We start from the raw sequence: 13,706 nt of genomic DNA on the forward strand, positions 1-13,706 counted from the left end.
TATTTTGTTTTAGAATTTACCAGTACATAAAATAAATCTTTGAGCTCTAGGCCTCTAAATAAAACAGTTGGTAGACTACAAACTACAATGAATATTTTTTTTGTTTTAAATAGTTAATGAGATTGGTGAGAAGCAGTCCATAAAGCTATATATTGAAAGTGCTACTAAATTTATGAAGGGTTCATTACCTCAGACTAGAATTTTTTATTATATTCATATTAACAGGCACAAATAATTCAAGATACGATACTTTAACATTAACTGTCTTTCCTCTTTTTAAGGAAAAAGCTTAAAGTGACTTTATAGTTAAATGAGAAATGTTTGGATTTGTTTCTTGGGTGCGTTTCTTTTTAAGTACAAGTCATTCTTAGGACGCTTTTTTCATATGAAAACCCATTTCATTCTACATCTTTATTTTCTAAGGTTTTTTTTTAATATAAAACAGTTGTGTTTTCATTAACATCACAAAGGAAATTAACCTTTTCATTTTTTATTTTTAAACATGTTCCAGAGGACGAGGAGGATGGAAAGACTCCAATGCAGTCACTGTTGAAAAAAAGCAGGCATTTTTCACCATTTTGTGTTAAATCATTCTTTCGCGTTATTAATTTTTATTTTCCTTTCACACTCTTTCTTGTATATGCACATGTGTGTGTGTACCAGAGAGAGAAAATATCAACCATACAATGTTAATTTTTTTCTTTATACTTGAGTTGGAATATGGTCGGTTCATCTTCAAGGATTAGGTTGTAGTAAAATGAAAGTTTGTGCAAGTTCCCAGAACAGGATGTTACTGTGTATGCACAGTAGGATTGTGTATGCATCCAAAATATGATTGTTGGGTGGTTTGGGGTTTTTTGGTTGGTTGGTTGGTTTTGAGTGGGTTTTGTTGATTCTTTTTTTTAACTTTGTTCTTTATAATTTATATTGAAATGTATCCAGGAGCTTGCTTAGTTCTCTGAGTCTCAGGCATTTTACTGGATCACTACTTGATTTAGGAGTAAGGGAAGGATTATCTAGTGTTATACTCTCAAGGGTTGTTTCAGTCTATTCAATAGATCTTCTGAAGCCATAGTTGTTGGTATAGTATTTGGAATTGTTCAATAGCTTACAAAGCAAAGGATAATATAGACAAACAGTGAGATTATTGTCTGAAATAACATGAAGTAGTCATTCAAATAGTATGAATAGAGATTAATTAGGATGAATTAAGCAGTTCTTGGTTTATTTTAGTCTTTTTTTGAAAGTTAAGCAAATACTTTTGCCTCGACTAAAATACATCCAACTCTTTTGACATTTACTTCATAATTTTGACAGCTAGAAGCTGTTATTTTTTAATAATGGAAAGTGAGATTTCAGCTTGAAGTACAAGATGGCAGTTTGGAAGAAGTCCCAGTATGCAATATAGTAGTATAGTAATTTAAATCAGTCACAGATGTACTCTGAATTTAAAAATTCCTAATAAGGCAAGGACTGAGATGAATATCAAACTCATGTTTCTTGTTCAAATGCAGATTTAAGCTAAGGGAAATCAGTTAGGTTTTTTTCTAGAGTTCTTTTATATATTTATATGTATTTAATTGAAAATGCCATTGTAGTCTTGTTTTAATAAGTATCTATACATTAGATACAACAGCTGTCCTGGTTACACAAAACTAGTCTATATTGTGCTTCAGAGCCTTGCACATGTAAAACAGTACTTTCTACAAAAGACAGAATTTCAACAGTGGGAGCTAGCTTTTCTATTGACCAGATGCTTAAAAAAAAATGGATTTAAGGAATGAAGAACAGTGCTTAGGAGGTGGTTCTTATTTATAAATTAGAGTCTATATGTTTCTCAGGGGAGTAAGATTTTTGTCATGCAAGAGCAATGCAACAGCACATGATCTAATGCTCTGAAGTATGTATGTGATATTAGTTAAATTGTTCAGGCAAATGACTATGTAAAGTTCTTGCAAATTATTTATTTGTCAAATGTCAGCTAGATGACTTGAAGGTATAAATCTGTAGCTGCTGAACTTGTGAGTTTGTGAACTCCCTAAATATAGCTTAGTATATATCTATTCAATCAAAATTTGGAGTCTAGAAAAAGAAAATTTTAAAATTACTTCTATTTCAACTTACAGATATCACAAAATATTAAGATGTTGCATTTGGGCTTTGGGGTTATTAAGCAAAACAGTTAAAAAATAACCTGCCATTAGATATTTTTTCCAGACTCAAATGGCCCATCTTCTCCTTTAAATTTGGCTGACCAAAGACTTCTTCATGTTAGTACCCAGTTTCAAAAGAAACAAGGCAAAAGCAATATTGATGTCCGATGGCTCTTTGATGATGGAGGCAATGTACTTTGTACTTTATCAACAAGTGTTTGGAAAACAATATTGAAGTGATTTTGAATTAATTGTTGATAGATATCTTTCAGTCCATACATAGATTACAAAGTTGTACTATTAAACGCTCTTCTTAGAAGATACTATGTTTTCTGATACGTTCCTAAACTGGTCAAAATGCAGGTTTGACACTGTTGATTCCTGTCGTGGTTTAACCCCAGCTGGCAACCAAGTACCACGCAGCTGCTCGCTCACTCCCCCCGCAGCCAGAGAGATGTGGAAGAGAATCAGAAAGGAATGTAAAACTCAAGGGTTGAGATGAGAACAATTTAATAGGTAAAGCAGAAGCCACACACGCAAGCAAAGCAAAGCAAAGCAAAGCAAAGCAAGGAATTCATTCACTGCTTCCCATCAGCAGGCAGGTGTTCAGCTGCGGCGAATGAAGAGACGGGACGCAGCTTGATGCAAGCAAATGTCAATTTATTGTACAGAAGCACGCGTTTTTATACACTTTCAGAAGCTGCGCGTTTTAAACAGATTGGTTCTTGAAGCTAAGCCTTGCATACTAGGCAATCCCTGATTGGTGGTTAACTACCATCAATTAACAGCAAGGTGTTACCTTTCCTTGGCGCCATCCGTCTCCCACTCCCCTGTGCTCTGTAAACATGTCTCATCATGTTAATTGTTGTCTAGACAAGCTCGAGCACATTCCCCTCAGCTAACTGATTGCCACGCATGGTCCTAGTTTCCAGCCCGCTCCTGCATTCAGCCATCCCCAGGAAAGCAGGGCTCCATCATGCCTAATGGTTATTCAGGAAGACAAATGCCATAATGCTGGATGTCCCGTCCCGTCCCGTCCCTTCTTCTTCCCCCAGTTTATATACCAAGCATGATGTCATATGGTATGGAATACCTCTTTGTCTAGTTTCAGTTACCTGTCCTGGCTGTGTCCCTTCCCAGTCTCTTGTGCCCCTCCAGCCCTCTCACTGGCAGGGCCCAAGAAACTGAAAAGTCCTTGACTTAGTATAAACATTACCCAGCAACAACTAAGAACATCAGTGTGCTATCAACATTGTTCTCACATCAGAGCCAAACACAGCACTGCACCAGCTACTATGAAGAAAATTAACTCTATCCCAGCTGAAACCAGGACAGTTCCTTATCTTCTTACAACCTAGAAAAAGTGGAAAGATTGTAAGATCAGAGTGTTCGTTGGTGGAAAAATAAACAGTATTGATCATAACAGAAGAGCGTAAGTTTGCCTCTAAAAATTTTATTTCAAATGCTAACATAGTATACATTAGATGACTTTCTCTTACAAGTAGCCTTCTTTCAATTGTTCTGTAGCAGAGGTTTAATCATACTCTCTTCTCCCTCCACCAGAATAGTTCCATTCCCCCAAATTATGTTGAATGAGATACCTCAGGTTACACTAATTTTTCTGTAATGTTGTCTGGCACTAATGTTGTCTCTGTTCCTCAAATATTTTCTGGGGTGGGCTTTAAGGAAGGGCTCTTCTCTTATTTTATGCTTTTAAAAATTTATTTTCCGAAGTATGTTGATCTGTAGCAGTATGGCAGATTTGTATAATAGTTCTGTTCAAACAGGGATTTTTTCCCCTCTACTTCTATCACACTTGAGGGGTGGTGTGGGTGGTGTTTGTTTTTGTTTTCAAACTAGTGTTTTTAGTACCAAGTGCCTGACTACCTTGTAAATTATAAAAGAAATGCTCGCTGTATAAAGGCTTGTTTTTCTGATGCAGGATGGCTACTTTGCTCAGCAAATTTCAGATAGATTTCTCAGACATCATCATCCTTGGAGATATTAATACTAAGCCAAAGATAGAAAAGTAAGTCTCAAAAAAATCACCCCAAAAAACCTGATTGTAAGGTGAAGTCTTCATTTATTTCATGAATTTAGAATATTTTGTTCTTAAGAATTTTGATAAAGTAGGTCCTATAACATAGTTCCCGAAAAACGCGAGAAATTAAATAAGCTATAACTATTTTATGATTCTAGAACTTTCTATTTTATAACATTGGGTTTTTTAAATTTCTGGTCTTTAGACTGTGTGGTGGGTTAACCTTGGACTGCAGCCAGACCCCTACAAAGCTGTACTCTCACTCCCCCTTCTCAGCAGGACAGGGGTAAAAAGTAAGATGAAAAATCTTATGGGTTGATACAAGGACAGAGAGATCATTGTCATGGTTTAACCCCAGCCAGCAACTAAATACCACGCAGCTGCTTGCTCACTCCTCCACCCCACCCCCAGAGGGATGGAGAGGAGAACTGGGGAAAAGGTAAAACTCAAGGGTTGAGATAAAAACTAATTAATAATTTAAATAAAATAAAAACAATAATAATAATAACAATTATAATGAAAAGGAGGGAGAAGGGGAGAGGAATAAAATCCAAAGGGAAGGGAGAAAAGAAAACTAGTGATGCACAGTACAGTTGCTTACCACCCACTGACCAATGCCCAGCCAGTCCCCAAGCAGCGATTGGCAGGCTCTGGCCAACTCCCTCCAGTTTATATACTAAGCATGATGTTCTATGGTATGGAATACCCCTTTGGCTAGTTTGGGTCAGCTGTCCTGGCTGTGTCCCTTCCAGTCCTCTCTCTAGCAGGGAATGAAAAGCTGAAAAGTCCTCTACTGAGTATAAACACTACTTAGCAACAACTAAAAACATCAGTGTGTTATCAACATTATTCTCACACCAAATCCAAAACACACTACTATACCAGCTACTGGGAAGAAAATTAACTCGATCCCAGCTGAAACCAAGACACAACCCCAGGTCCTTTTCTGCCAGCTAGCTTTCCAGCCACTCTTCTCACTCCTCTCTCCCATAGCATGAAGGTTGTTGCTGATATACTGACTAGTACCATATTTGTTTTAATATGGCTGTTCTCTTTATTGTTCCAGTATTGCAGCTTTTGAAGAAATGATAGAAGCATTCAGACTTCATGAAGATGATAAAGAGCAAGAAGTTGTAGATAAAATGAAGGAGAGTGAACCCTGGAGGATAACAGATAATGAACTTGAGCTTCACAAAACAAAGGTGCTGTATTCTTTGAATAGCTATGCTAAATGTTGATTTTTTTCCTCTCCTCCTACTGGCATTTGTGGATATAATAAGCTGATTCTTGTTATTATCTTCCATAGATGCTTTTATGAATAACTCATGGAAAGCAGCATCTTTATAGTTAATGAACTAGTTAATTCTTTGCTGTTCCTGATGTCCACAAACAACCCCAAAACTTTTCAGTGAGATACTTGCAGCAACACATTCTTTTGTCTGCTGATTGATAGCTTGTTTCTGCAGACACTAGCCAGCAGGCTAACAAAACTTCAGCTGACCTGAGAACAACAGAACTATAAGAAATGGCTAACTCCAAATGTTTGCTGCAACAAGCACTATAGCTGATGTGAAAGAGAAAACTGAAAATGACTGTATGAATACAAGTTTAAGAAGTCATCAGTAGTAGAATGGTGGGGAGCTGCTTAAGATGCTAAGCAAGGATACAGTAGTATAAAAAGGAGGTCCATTACAGGGAGAGGCTTGCCAAACAAAGGTGGGGTTTCTGTAACAGTGGCTTCCTATTAGCTTACAGGAAATAGTTAAACAAACCTTGGAGAGAGTTTAGGGGGCTCTTGCTTCCAGCAGTTGTGAAGGACGATATCATTAGTAAAGGGACTATCTTAAAAGTAGCTTTTGTAGTATTTCACTTATTTGCACGTTCCTAAGCTTACCATTTTTTTTTTCTCTCATGGCCTTTGAACCATAGATATCTCAGACAAATGAACAAGTTACCAAACTGAGGGATAAAGTATATGCTTTCTATAAATGACACATACCAATTGATCACAACTGGGTTTTGTTTCTTGGTTAAATTATTTTTTTCTAGTTTATATATATAAAAAAAAGATCTTCCTAACAAATTTCATTTTAAATACAGACTTATCATCGGATTAGGCTAAATGAGTTGCTGAAAGAACGTTCAAGTACAGCTAACAATTGCTATGTAAGTAAATATTTTTTATGGTGTCACATGAAAAGGGGGGGGGGGGGGGGATCCTCTCAACCTCAGGTGTTTGATCTGTCTATTAGTGCCCCAGGAAAGCTGAGACCCTTGTGCCCGACCAGTCTGTCGTCAGTGTCCCATTACAGGGACCCTTCACTGAACAGTCTCACTGGATCAGAGGGCAATTTGACTGACTTGTTCAGGGAAACACACCAACAGCATCAGGGGGACCCCTCAGTGGGTCTTCCCACTTTATTCAAATATGTTACCTGCTGCCAGCAACTGCTAGCACCCACAAAGGATTAATACTAACAGTTTACAGAATAACACTCTTTCTTAATATAAAATTGTGACAAATTAAGGTTCGTGATTGCAGGTGATAGGGACTGTCTGCAAAAGCAAACTTGAAATGATATACAACCAAACTACATACAACTAAACTATAACCGCTAATAACAGCTAGCGTGAGTTAGTTATTAAGCATGCATAAGACAAAGTTCTTACCCAATAGGCGTCCCTATGGGGGAGAAGAGAGGTTCAGCCCGTCAACTGATCCCAGGAGTTACGATGGAATCTTCCCCTACTTCTCCCCTCCTCTATCCACGTTTTATACTTCATAGTATATTGCATATTCATTCATCATACACAGGACTGGTTACCAGTTTCTCACTTCTAATGCAAATTAGTACACATCCTGAGATAGCACTACTGAAGTTCTCTACTAACTACACGTGCTCCTCAAGCAGGGTTTTGCCCTCTTTCGGGGGGGGGGAATTTGAGTTGGAGCTTGCGATCTCCCACTACCACTGTTATCTTTGTCCTATTTTCAACTAATTTTCTGTTGATGTCAGTGCATTGCAACACCTTATCATCCTGTTTCCTCTCATAGCCAGAACTACCCTCACTTGAAGGTTTCTTTCTGCATAACTTAGATAACAGTGTTCTTTTCAGTATCTGTTCTCATGCTCCCCAAGGCTGACTACCTTGATTAGAAGTCCCTTCATTCGTAACAACTTTAGAGAGTGAGTCAGTTTGACCTAGCTTTGTGAACACTGAATCAGAGTTGGGTAATCCGGGAGTTTAGACAACAGTTCCCCCCCTGCCCTGGACTTATTTCAGTTTAGGACTAGTCCATTTCCATCACATTTAGGTGGCGCTTGAGTGACTCTAGTCATACATATTGTTATTACTAACTGGTATCATGTGCCCAGTGAGGTGTAGTAGTACCTTGGAGGCAGGTAACTTTGAGATGGAGGTGTGTGTTAGTATTACAATGAGATTATTTCATTTTGCCTCAATGGTTGGCTCAGCCACAGACATCTCATGGATTCTTCATGTGACAACTGGTATGCAGCTTATCAGCTGTGTGGTGACATCAAGTTCCCATCCCTGCAGGGAGCATGACAGAGCATGGCCGCAGGGTCTCCACTCCTCTCCATCTTCTGTCACTCCTATCAGCATGTGCTGAGCTGGCAGGGTGCGTTGCTTAGGGAACTGTGATGATGTAGATTCCATGCATGCCAACCATCCTGAAGGCGATAGCTGTATTTTACCCTAAAAAGCTTTCTGTAATACTTCGCTTCTATTAGGACCCAATTTTTCTCTAATTCCCCCCTTCAAGGTGATTTTCCCACATATGGTTATTCTAATTGATATAGTACTGTGATTTGAACTATAAATATATGTAAATATGGGTTAGGAAGAAGACCGTGCCTTGACATTAAAGCATAGAAATACTCGAGCAAGTTTCAGTAGTGGAAGTAATTACTGATGTGTAAAAACTGGCCTAAGTATTTTCATGCTTTTGATATGTTACTTCAGATGACTACCTTCATATCTGCAGTGTGGTGTGATTCTCACATTCATTCCCCTCTCACATGCCAACTATTCCCTCCTCTTTCACATTCTTCCTTTCAACTGTTTTTTTCTGGGAAATCTCTCTAGATAAAAGTACTTTTGATCAACATTATTTGCTGAGGCATTTCCATGGAACTACAATCAGAATGCAGATTGTAGCTTCTTCACCATGTTTTTCTTTAGGAGCCTGCTTCAGAGCTCCATTAAGTAGTACCACAAACAGAGTTTGAGCAGTGCAAGTAGACTTCCAGTAGTTTTTCAAAAGACGACAATATGGTGTGTTTTGGAAGGGTTGTGAGAAAGATAAATAGACTGCAACAACTTAGCACCATAAGTAAAAGTTCTATTTTAAAGATTTGAAGAGTCTTTAAAGAAACTTTCTCCAACTGAGAAGTCATTGTGAAGCTGCCTGAATATAAAATGGTGATAAGAAGCCGAAAATGAAGTGTAGGGCCTGAGAAACTGAAAAGAGCTTGACTTAGTATAAACATTACCCAGCAGCAACTAAAAACATCAGTGTTCTATTGTTGCGACGGAGGGAAGACACAGTCACTCAATATGAGTGATCAGCAGACTTCGTTTATTGTCCCTTACAGTCACCTTTTATGCCTTGTTATAATTAGCTCATACATATTACAAAAGTTAAGCTCATTATTGGTTAGTTGCCTAAATACCAAGCCCGCCCCTAGTTTCTCTTCTGTAGTTATCTGTTCCCACCTGCAACATTCTTTTCCCACCGAAATCTTCCTGTTATTGTGTAACAAGAACAGCCAAGGACAGTGTATTTTTGCTTTACTTCAGATAAGCTGAGAGCTGTGTGCATTTTTGTCCAGCCAGCTGGACTATGTCTATGTGACCTTTTTCAGCTAGCCAGTTATCCACATTCTATCAACATTGTTCTCACACCAAATCCAAAACACAGCACTGCACCAGCTACTAAGAAGAAAATTAACTCTATCCCAGCTGAAACCAGGACAACTGGGTAGGGCCTGTTTCTCTTAGTGGCAATTTCCATCTGTCTTAACTGTAGAGAACCAGAAGGCTAAGACTCCCAGGCAGAGAAAGCAGAACTTTTAACACAAATTAGTCTAACATGTCCTATCTAGTTTCAGTGTGATCTGTAGTATTACACAAAATATTCTTGCTTCATAAATAATAGCTAAGATAAATGTCATAGAATCATTTAGGTTGGAAAACACCCTTAAGATTGAGTCCAACTGTTAACCTAACACTGCCAAGTCCACCACTAAACCGTGTCCCTAAGTGCCAGGTCTACAGGTCTTTTAAATACCTTTAGGGATGGTGACTCAACCATTTCCCTGGGCAGCCTGTTCCAGTGCTTGGCCACACTTTCAGTGAAGAAACTTTTCCTAATATCTAGTCTAAACCTCCCCTGGCACAACTTGAGGCTGTTTCATTCTATCACTTGTTACTTGGGAGAAGAGATCAACACCCACCTCACTACAACCTACTTTCAGGTAGTTGTACAGAGCAATAAGGTCTCCCCTCAACCTCCTTTTTTCTCCAGACTAAAAAACCCCAGTTCCCTCAGCTGCTCCTCATAAGATTTGTTTTCTAAACACTTGTACCAGCTTCATTGCTCCAGAACCTCTACATACCTCTTGAAGTGAGGGGCCCAAAACTGAACACAGGATTTGAGGTGCAGCCTCACCAGTGCCAAGTACAGGGGGACAATCCCTGCCCTAGTCCTGCTGGCCACACTATTTCTGATACAAGCCAGGATGCCATTGGCTGCCTTGGCCACCTGGCTCATATTGGCTGCCTGTTCATATTCAGCCAGCTGTCAATCAACACCCTCAGATCCTTTTCCACCAGGCAGCTTCCCAGCCACTCTCCCCCAAACCTGTAGCATTGCATGGGTTTCTTATGACCCACGTGCAAGACCTGGCACTTAGCCTTGTTCAACCTCATCCAATTGTCCTCGGACCATCGGTCCAGCCTGTCCAGATCCCTCTGCAGAGCCTTCCTACCCTCAATAATATAAACACCACCAACCCCCAACTCGGTGCCATCTGCAAACTTACTGGGTGCACTCAATCCCCTCATCCAGATCATTCATAAAGATATTAAACAGAACTGGCCCCAGTACTGAGCCCTGGGGAACACCACTTGTGACTGGCCAACAACTGGATGTAACTCCATTCACCACTACTCTTTGGGCTTGGCCATCCAGCCAGTTTTTTACCCAGCGAAGAGTACAGCCATGCAAGTCATGAGCAGCCAGTTTCTCCAGGAGGATGCTGTGGGAGACAGTGTCAAAGGTTTTACTAAAGTCTAAGTAAACAACATCCACAGCCTTTCACTCATCCACTAAGCGCATCATAGAATTATGGAATGGTTTGAGTTGGAAGGGACCTTAAAGACCATCTAGTTCCAACCCCCTCAGCACCATGGGCAGGGACACCTTCCACTAAACCAGGTTCCTCAAAACCCCATCCAACCTGGCCTTGAACACTTCCAATGATGGGGCATCCACAACTCTCTGGGCAACCTGTGCCAGTGTTTCACCACGCTCATAGTAAAGAATTTCTTCTTAATATCTAATCTAAATCTCCCCTTTTTCAGTTTAAAGCCATTCCCCCTTGTTCTATCACTACATGCCCTTGTAAAAAGCCCCTCTCCACCTTTCCTATAAGCCCCCTTTATGTACTGGAAGGACGCAATAAGGTCTCCCTGGAGCCTTCTTTTCTCCAAGCTGAACAACCCCAACTGTCTCAGCCTGTCCTCATAGGAGAGGTGCTCCAGCCCTCTGATCATCTTTGTGGCCCTCCTCTGAACTCACTCAACAGAACCATGTACTTCTTATGTAGGGGGCTCCAGAGCTGAATGCAGTACTCCAGGTGGGGGTCTCATGAAAGCTGAGTAGAGGGACAGAATCACCTCCCTCGGCCTGATGGCCATGCTTCTTTTGATGCAGCCCAGGATACGGTTGGCTTTCTGGGCTGCAAACACACATTGTCGGACCATGTTGAGCTTCTCATCCACCAGCATCCCCAAGTCTTTATCCTCAGGACTGCTCTCAATCCATTCCAGCCCAGCCTGTATCGATACCAGGGACTACCCTGACCCACATGCAGAACCTTGCACTTGGCCTTGTTGAATTTCATGAGGTTCACTCTGGCCCACATCTTAGGCCTGTCAAGGTCTCTCTGGATGGCATCCCTTCCCTCCAACATGTCGACCGCACCACACATCTTGGTGTTATCAACAAACTTGCTGAAGGTGCACTTGATCCCACTGTCATCTTGTCATGAGATCAGGCTAGTCAAGCAGGACCTGCCTTTCATAAACCCATGATGACTGGGCCTGATGACCTGATTGTCCTGTACATGCCATGTGATGGCATTCAAGATGATCTGCTCCATAACCTTCCCCTGCACCAAGGTTACGCTGACAGGCCTGTAGTTCCCCAGATCCTCTTTCCGGTCCTTCTTGTCAATGGGCATCACATTTTCTAACCTCCAGTCAAATGGGAGCTCTCCAGTTAGTTAGGACTTCTGATAAATGATTGAAAGTGGCTTGGTGAGCACTTCTGCCAGCTCTCTCAGTACCCTTGGGTGGATCCCATTTGGCCCCATAGACTTGTGTCTAAGCAGTATAGCAGGTTCAGTCAAGCTGGTCTTCTTCCCCACCGGCTTATCTTTTGGCACAGTCTCCTGCTCCTTTAATATTTCATTCCTGAAGAATGTCCAGCCTTCCTGGACTCCTTTGCCCTTCAGTACTGCCTCCAAAGTGACTCTGTTAACCAGGGCCCTAAACAGGCCAAAGTCTGCCCTCTGGAAGTCCAAAGTAGCAGTTCTGCTGACCACCCTCCTTACTTCTCCAAGAATCGAAAACTATCATTTCATGATCGCTGTCCCCAAGATGGTCTCCAACCATCACATCACCCACAAGTCCTTCTCTGTTTGCATACAGGTACAGTGGGGAGCTTCCCCTAGTTGGCTCACTCACCAGCTGTGTTAGGAAGTTATCATCTTCCCCACACTCCAGGAACCTCCTAGACTGTTTCCTCTTCACTGTATTGTATTTCCAGCAGACATCTGGTAAGTTGAAGTCCCCCACAAGAACAAGAGCTAGCAATTTTAAGACTTCTCCCAGCTGCTTATAGAATATTTCATCTGCCTTTTCATCCTGGTTGGGTGGTCTATAACAGACTCTGTGCTGGTTTTGGCTGAGATAGAGATAATTTTCTTCATAGTAGCTAGTATGAGGCTATGTTTTGAATTTGTGCTGGAAACAGTGTTGATAACACAAGGATGTTTTCGTTATTGCTGAGCAGTGCTTACACAGAGTCAAGGCCTTTTCTGCTTCTTCCACCATGCCACCAGTGAGTAGGCTGGGGGTGCACAAGAAGTTGGGAGGGGGGTCAGCCAGGACAGCTGACCCCAACTGACCAAAGGGATATTCCATACCATATGATGTCATGCTCAGCATATAAAGCTGGGGGAAGAAGAAGGAAGGGGGGGGGGACATTCAGAGTGATGGCATTTGTCTTACCAAGTAACCATTACCCACGATGGAGCCCTGCTTTCCTAGAGATGGCTGAACACCTGCCTGCCGATGGGAAGTAGTGAATTAATTCCTTGTTTTGATTTGCTTGTGTGTGTGGCTTTTGCTTTACTTATTAAACTATCTTCATCTCAAAACATGAGTTTTCTTACTTTTACTCTTCTGGTTCTCTCCCCCATCCCACCAGGGGTGAGTGAATGACTAGCTGTGTGGTGCTTAGTTTCTGGCTGGGGTTAAACTACAACATATAGGTAAGGATGGTTCTTGAGCAAGTTAAATCAAGTACACAAAAATTAGAATTATTAATTTGTCCTGCTGCACGTCAGCTCAGATTGTGAGTGTTCTCTGGAGTCTGCAGGACTGTTATGTGCATAACCCTGGCATAGGCAGGAGCCTTGATAGTAGGAAGTGTACTCAGTTGCCCTGTGGAATAGACTGCAAATTCTGATGAGTACTGAGGAATTATATTGGGAATAATGGTCAGTGTCAATAGGAAACTCAGAATCTAAATCTCAAAAGTTTCTTGACAAAGATCACAGAGGCATGTCTTTGCTAAATCATTTGATTACATGCAAATAGAGTTATCTTTTTCTTTCCTTTTTACTGATATATAAGCCAAAGGCAAGGCTTTCTCCCTTGTAGTATGTATATGCATTTCTGCAGAAATACATGTTTAGCACATATATTCATATATGAACACATTTTATTCTTAACTTCTTTGCAGAGATGATTTATCTCTGCCTGCAGTGTGGCAAAAACATGTGTCACTGTCAGAGTCCAATACTCTCTGACCATATCCTTTTAGATATTCCACCTGTGGAGAGTGCAATGTTTAATATCAAATTTACTTACGTGACAATACTTGATGTTATACAGGATTTCTGATTTAGCAGTCTCATACAAAATATACTGAAAACACAATGCAAATGTAAGTTACACTTAGCAAAATATAGCAATTG

General features: G+C 40.6%; 1 pseudogene; it reads left to right on the plus strand.

Annotated features, from left to right (window-relative positions):
- LOC130142112 (solute carrier family 12 member 2-like) overlaps positions 1-6,799 on the plus strand; it is a 36,918-nt pseudogene extending 30,119 nt beyond the window's left edge.
- Positions 6,800-13,706: the final 6,907 nt, after the last annotated feature.

Source organism: Falco biarmicus, chromosome W, assembly GCF_023638135.1.
Source record: "Falco biarmicus isolate bFalBia1 chromosome W, bFalBia1.pri, whole genome shotgun sequence".
NCBI classification, from domain to species: Eukaryota; Metazoa; Chordata; class Aves; order Falconiformes; family Falconidae; genus Falco; species Falco biarmicus.